Source organism: Larus michahellis, chromosome W (assembly GCF_964199755.1).
Source record: "Larus michahellis chromosome W, bLarMic1.1, whole genome shotgun sequence".
NCBI classification, from domain to species: domain Eukaryota; kingdom Metazoa; phylum Chordata; class Aves; order Charadriiformes; family Laridae; genus Larus; species Larus michahellis.
In genome coordinates this window covers 12134572-12141969 of record NC_133929.1, presented here as the reverse complement: position 1 = coordinate 12141969, position 7398 = coordinate 12134572, and the positions used below count along the sequence as shown (strand labels likewise).

Sequence of the window (7398 nt, the reverse complement as noted above, 5' to 3'; positions counted from 1 at the left end):
CTTGTTTACTATTTCACTTTACTAAGCTGAAATGTTTGGGGAAATGAAGTGCCAGGCCTCCATTTGGTATGATTCTGCATACCTTCATTAACATGATTCATTTATTAATGGTGAGATATAATGCTACTTGTAGGTGTAGGTGTTTCTAGGATGAGGGCCTTACAAAATTCCTTATTAAAAAAGTATTAATTTCATAAGTCATCCTAAGTGACAGAAGACTGAAGACAGAGAGGCAGGCTGATCCTCTGTAGGCTATTAAGGTCACAGATCTGTGCAATTTATTGTGCAGAACCAACAACAGCTGAGACCTGCATGAGAGATAGGCTCTCATCTAAAGCTAACACAAATACAGATTTTACGCTTTCATAAACATTAGGCCATCCAGTTTTGAAAACAAAATGCCATGAAGTTGACAGTTTTTCCATTGGCCAATGGTCAAAAAATGGACATCATACTCATCTGAATTTACCACAGATCACTTAGATGATTTTTCTATTTTGTGTGACTTTTTTTTAAGCATTGTGAAGTGTTTGTCTTGTGCTTTTATGCTTCCCTTGCAATCAGTTCCTCTGTATTTTATAACAACTTTGTTGTCTTCTCTTGTCCTTGTCACCCAATTTAGTTTCTGTCTTATTCACCATACTAGAACACATCAGACAGACTAGGAAGAAACATTTGGGATTTTTATAGTCTGGTCTTACCTTGCTTACCATGAAGTTCATGATAAAAATGGTACTGCACTGATTCTGATCCCATCTGAACTGGATTAAGGTCTTGCTTTGTTTTTTATCATAGACCTAATGGGGTCCAACAATGAAAGTCTTTAAAGGTGAATCCAGACTAGAATGTTAGTTTGGGCTAGGAGTGCACTTTTGAAGAAAATTAGTTGACTGCCCTCAGTAATGTATTTAGTGAGGATGTTTGGTCCATAGTACCAGGTGGTTCACATTACAAACCCACTCTTTTAGGCTACATACTCACTAGTAATGTTGCTATCTAGTGTCACTTCTAAGAGCTAAGAAACAAAGAGAGCAGGGAAGGACAGGGAAGTGTAATGAGTTTTCTTGAGGCAATTAATAATTGGTTGGGGTTTTTTTTTTTCCTCTCACCGCAATCTTCGGATTATCCAATTTTATAATTTCAAAGAACTAGCAGATGCAAGTATTCAAAGCTGAAGAAAGTGATAATATTAAACTGGATGTATGTGTAGGGATGACAGTTTTTGGTACAATAGCTTCACCAGTGCTTTATGAAGTGTTGATAAAGGTGTAATTCCATCACCAGAAAAAGAAGTTTTTAATATTCTTCAGAAAAAAAAAATACAATAATTGTGAAAATTCTTTATGTAATATTGGCTTAAAACATGGAGTTTTAAGAAAAAAAATCTTCCTGGAAGAAAAGGGGCAGAGAGCTGCAAGGTGTCTGATGCTATCAAATGCAAAATAAAAAACATTTTTGTTTACATCTTGCATCCAGTTAAGCTTTAGCATCAGGTTTCCTATATTCCTTGTTGAGTGCAAAGGGAGAGACCCTTTCCACTTCACAAAAATATTGCATGGCCTATTTCAGTAACAGCATTTGTGATGCACTTTAAGACTAAACCTGTTACGCAGCTTTTAGATCTGGATAGTTCATCCAAAGCTGCCCAAACCCCAGTAAATCAACCCAGTGGAAAATCTTTTACCAATGGGAAGAAATTGGTAGCGAGTCCTGTAGTAATACCTACAATATTTTGGTCTCTAGGAGAGGAAAAATCATGTAGGTTTTTCTTAACTCTCTCTTTGATTCATGGCTGCCTGACATTGTATCAGGAGTTTGAGAAGTACTGTATTCTAGCAAAATCCTCAGACTGGAGACATCTACTTCAGGAAGCCAGTCAGAAAAGCTCTGAGAAATCTGGATAGCTTTTAAGCTAGTGTGAAACCATTTTTACCCTCATTTTCCTTTAATCTTATTCTGGGATAAGACCAGCTAGACCAATACAAGCCACTGATTATTACAAGAGGAAAGTATTAACACTTCACAATCATGTCCTTCTTAAGAAAATGCATCTCAGTGTCCACAAACAGTTAGTTCCAAATTTACAGCATGTTTACTTCAAGTACTTAAAAGTTCATAATAAAGACAAGAGATAGACATGTCCATAAATCATAAGCCTATATAGTACTTTCAAGTCTGAAACTGGTTTTAAGGTTTTCTAGCAAACAGGTGTCTCTAGAATTACCTGAAGTGCTCAGGGACCCAAAAACATGAAAACATGACAGGCATAGATTTCAAAGTGGAGTTTCATTTTACATCTGACACAGGAGGCTATGCATCAGTGCTGAACAGTATCCATATACTCTGATTGCTCTGTGGCCTAACAATATATGAAAAGCCCTGATTTTAAATAACATCCCTCGAGGGCTGAAAAGAGTGCCCAATAGCAATGCTCCTATAATGTTTCACTGTCACTCCGGTTCGGCATACAAGTCTATGTTTAGGTCTATTAATCAACACAAGAATAGTAGCAATAATAACTAGAATTTGAAAAGAAATTTAGGAGCTACTTGCAGAAGAAACACTATGGTAAAGTAAAATTAGAATTAGTACCGTGTTTCTTTGCTTGCTGTAGTGAGAATGGCAACAATCCCTACAAATAATATTTTAGAAATACCACCATTCCAACTTTAGCTGAAAGAACAGGTAGTTTGGCTTATTAAGGAAAAGACATAGATGGAGATAGAAGAAAGTAAGAGAGAGAAAGGGAGCAAAGGAGACAAGAAGAAAAAGACAAAGGACAGGAAGACAGAAAAACAGAAAAAGACAGGGAGAAGGTGAGAGATAAGGTTTATTTAGATCCTTCATAGCTAAAAATCCATATTGTCATAGTTGCATATATGCCAGGAAATCAGTACTCAACAAGTTCCCAGGGCAACTGAAAAGTAATTGCTTGTGTCCTGTTAAGAAGTTTCCCATGGTGCTTATTACGCACAGAAACACTGTGGTCTGGACGACAAGGCAATCTGAAAACTCCACATTTTTGTTTCACTCCAGATATTTCTCTTCAGTTTCTCCATCCAATCATCATGCTTAAAGTGGGCCTATAACACACCAGAAAAAGTGATTTATTTAAAAAATGTCATTATAGCTACAACTCATTTTGTTCAAAGAGCCTTTTTTCCATTGCAGTTATGAAACTTTTTGAAATTACATTTCCTATACCATAGAAGCCCTTTACTTTCAGTCCATAAGCAATTTAGAGGAGAGAGAGATATGGGGCACTTCCACTTATGGTGCCAGCACTCTACACCATCAAAAATGCAAGAGAAAAAGAACCAGAAATGTCATTCCAGCTCCACAGCTCTTTTTAAAGAGTTTAGGAACTTTATCACATAACTCACATCTTGCAGGGGAACACATTAAACCACTGAATATTGGCTGCGAGGACAGATTCCATTTGCCCTACTGCAACTTTGCCACTATGCAGACCAATAAGATTGATAGGACAGTATTGTAAGAACACAGCTCCGACCTACTCATTAGGTCGTTTAGCTAAGGATAAGCCCTGGATTCCAGATGATGGTTTCTGAGGAATTCATGTATTGTTAGTAATATTAGAAGTAGCAGCATCTTACTGTGAACTGGCAGAGCCAGAAAGAGAATGTGTCTGCTTTCAGACTGGGATAATACTTCAGCCAGCTGCCACCTAACCTTGGCAGTATGTAAAATCATCTTAATTTCAGCAGAACTCAAAAACTTCACCCAGCATTTATGCTCCATTTACACAGGATATCTCCTTAACTTCTACAGAAATAATCATCACTCCTGATACAGTATTCTACTGGGTTTACATAGCTTAGCTACAGACTCATGCCTTTCCACCTGCGTTGCATCAAAAAGCACATTTACACTCGCTATAACCATTTCAGATAATCATAATGATACTGCACTCCTTGAATGCTCTGTGTACTAAGCTCCCGCTCCTCATTCCCTATTTTCTTGAGGTAGCATAGAGTTATCAGAAAGTCTAGATTTTTATTATCACTGGTGACATGGATATGAATTATACTGATGTGATAAGCTGGACATCACATTCAGCATCATTTCCTTGTGTAGAGAACATGCATTAAATAGCATGATGATAGAAGGTGCAAAATGCAATGTACACTTGTAGCAAAAATCCTTCAGTGATTGGCATTCAAGCAGAATAAATGGATTGCACTTAACCAGCTGAAAGCAAGCATCCCCATCACAAAGGAAACAGGTATCAAATGACTCTCAAATCTCTGTAGTTATATAAGAAAATGAGTTCCCAGAAAGTTGCATTCCTTCCTTCCATTGAGCATAATGATAAATAAAGTGAATATTCAGTGGATAACTATCCCTCATCTAACAGTTTGTGGGTTTGATATAGAAAGATTTCCAGAAACTCAAGTCTCAGCTCAGGTTGAAAACATCAAAAATCATGACATCCCAAACTATTAGTAGACACTGAAGTCTGGGTCAGTGTTCACCCTTGTGACTTCCAGTTCTCCCTATCTATCGTTTTTAGTAGCATGAAGCAACAAGACAACATTCATTTCAGCAGATACTTAGGCAGTAAATTCTTACTACAGCTCTGAGCAAATAACAGAATCAGTAACATGATGTGCTCTTCTCCCATCTCCTACTCAGATCCAAATTCACTCTGCTAGTGAATTAGTACTTCAGTATATCAGATTCTTGCCTGAGTGTCCACACAACACAATCATCGCAATCTAAACTAGAACATGCAGAAAGGCTTACAGGAGGGGTAACTCCTATCTTTGTCTTCCCAGTAACAGAGGACACTGCAGCTACTTACATTTTTGTACTAGACTCTAAAACAGAATCTAGAACTCCTGTAGGAACTGAGAAGCTGCGGTTTGAATCCCGATCCCTCAAACTATAGAATAGTACAAAAGAATTGGGAAAGAGGAACCCCCTGTGCCATATACAAGTGCAATTCTGCAATACACACGATGGGTGGAGAGAGAAAGCAGTTGTTTACCTGCAGTTAAAACACAGTCCCAGAGCTGGTTTTAAGGTGCTGTCTCGTGTTTTCAGTTGTGGCATGGTTGGTTGCATATGGATGGTAGTGTTCTGAAACACAATTTTAGAAACATAAGGTAGGAATCCTCTTACCTAATTTTAGATTATAAAAGATCAGGAAATGAACTCACATGTAGATATTTACAGTTAATAAAAGAAAACATGTTCCTGTGCCTTATTTTAAGATTCTCAGTCATTTTTGTTTTCCCAGTGACTGTGAACGCAGCTTTTCCAGATGGAGCCTAATACATCTGTAGCGGTTAATTCTTAATCTTACCTGAGAACTCATTCAATGTTAACCACAGGCACTCACTAGGAATATCTCTAACTTTCAATTTTTTTTTTTTCTATTTTAGTTGAGCCTGTAGCTGTTTTAGACAGAAGGAATGAATCTGCAAGGATTACAAATGCTGGGGGAGAAAACTATAAACTATATAGTGATGATGTTACATTCAATTTGTCAAACAAACCTGGTATCATTTAGCAGGGCAATAATTGATCAATGAAAAATATATCAGTCAGATGTGCTAAATTACATGTTCAGGTGTTTAGTGATGGGGCAGCTGATTTTATTTTAACACTGACTTACAAATTACAAAGCTACAGGATTGGGGTTGGATGCAATCATGATATACATAGGACAAGCACGGCAAGTCTTTAGCCATGTGAACTTCTCTGAGCAATGTTTACAGAGACATCCTTCCCACTATCTTCCTATTAACTCTCCTAAAGAATCCTCCCATGAACTGTGAAAGAACTGGCATACTGTAATAACAATCAAAACCTCTTAAACATCTGCAAGAACAGAGTATTTTCATGTAAGCTTGGTTTTTTTTAACAGAAAACTCAAGTTAAAAAAAAAGAAAGTTCGGGTTTGTTTTTTTTTTTAGAATAACAGCAATAATAAAAAACACAAGCAGGATATAAATTGTCAGAACATAATTTCTCTCTTTCATAAAGGAATTCTGCGTCCTCATAAATGGGTATCATTAGTTCCCTTTCTTGTTGTCTGATGGAAAACAGAAAAGTTTCTTATAATCTAGTAATTAATCTATGATTTAGTTGCTGTATGTACCATACTTGTTACTCTTGAATACTAGTTACAAATTTTGCATTAGCCTAGGAAACAGCCTTTCATTAACAAAATCCTTCTTTGTATGTCAAGGAAAAGCACATGTCACTTTTGCTTTTAAACTCTCTACTCTTTCTTTCCCTAATAAAATATCTGCGTGGCTGTCCTATAATGGATATTTTAGGGATGCTGCCTGGAAAAGATATGCTCTTCGTAAGTGGCCTATTCATTGCACAGCGAAATCAAGAGGAGGTGGATTTTTTTTCTCCTATCAGCTTTAAACAGCTCTAGATGAGAGGGGTATTTTCAAAGAAAAGTTTCAGGATATATGGAAATCCTATTGACTGTTAACATTCATATGACTAAGACCCATATACACTGATTTGAACACTTAAGGTTAAGTCATTGATTTTTTTTTTTTTTGCAGGCTTGTTTGATAAAAACTGCTATAGGTATTCAGCACCCTATGTCACACCTTATGCCTTAGTATTAGCATATTTTTCTGTCCTTTGATTTTTCAGGCTACCCAGCTGCTTCAAATTAAAGCTATGATTCCCTCAAAGACTTTAGCTTGCTATAAATTTTCTTAAAAATGTCAACAGCTTCTTTGCTCTGAAGAGATGACCTTAGGCAAGATAACCTTTCACAGTGGCACGGTTTGGGCCAGATTGGCCAATGAAGAGATAACAGATGCTCTCCCCCACCTCTCACTCCAAAGAGAGAAAGAAGAGAGATGAAGAGAGATAAAGAGAGTTATGAGTTCAGAAAAAACTAGACTAGCTCAATGAAATATTAATAATAAAAAGGAAATAATGAAATAGATACAATATATACAAAACCATATCAAGCTCCCAGGGAGAGATCACCAGCAGGCACTGCGGAAGTTCCAGACTGAACTCAGTGACAAATAGGAACTGGATTCCAGAACACACTGATGAGGATCAAAAGTAGACAAACCAACATGATCCTCCCAAGATATCAAACACTGAAGAAGCCCCAGACCCTTTGATCCCTCAGCTTTTATACTGAGCATGGCAGATGGGATGGAATACCCTATTGGTCAGTTTTGGGTCACCTGTCCACTCCTCCCCACAGGTGCAACCCCTCCATAGGGTAAACAACCAAGTCAGCTGATCCTGATGGCCACAGCAACGAATATAAGCAAGAGCCTCTTTCACTGAAGAGTAAGTTGTCTCTGCTTCACCCCAAATCAGGACACACAAAGCACCTGTATTTGCTGAACCTCAATCCAGAATCATCTGTAAATTGCACTT

General features: G+C 37.4%; 1 long non-coding RNA gene across 1 annotated transcript; it reads right to left on the bottom strand.

Annotated features, from left to right (window-relative positions):
• Nucleotides 1-432: 432 nt before the first annotated feature.
• LOC141735528 (uncharacterized) lies at nucleotides 433-7097 on the bottom strand. The gene is made up of 3 exons (XR_012584771.1): nucleotides 6964-7097; nucleotides 5012-5103; nucleotides 433-3083 (listed from the first exon to the last, which is right to left on the bottom strand). It is a non-coding gene; the product is annotated as an uncharacterized LOC141735528 (long non-coding RNA).
• Nucleotides 7098-7398: the final 301 nt, after the last annotated feature.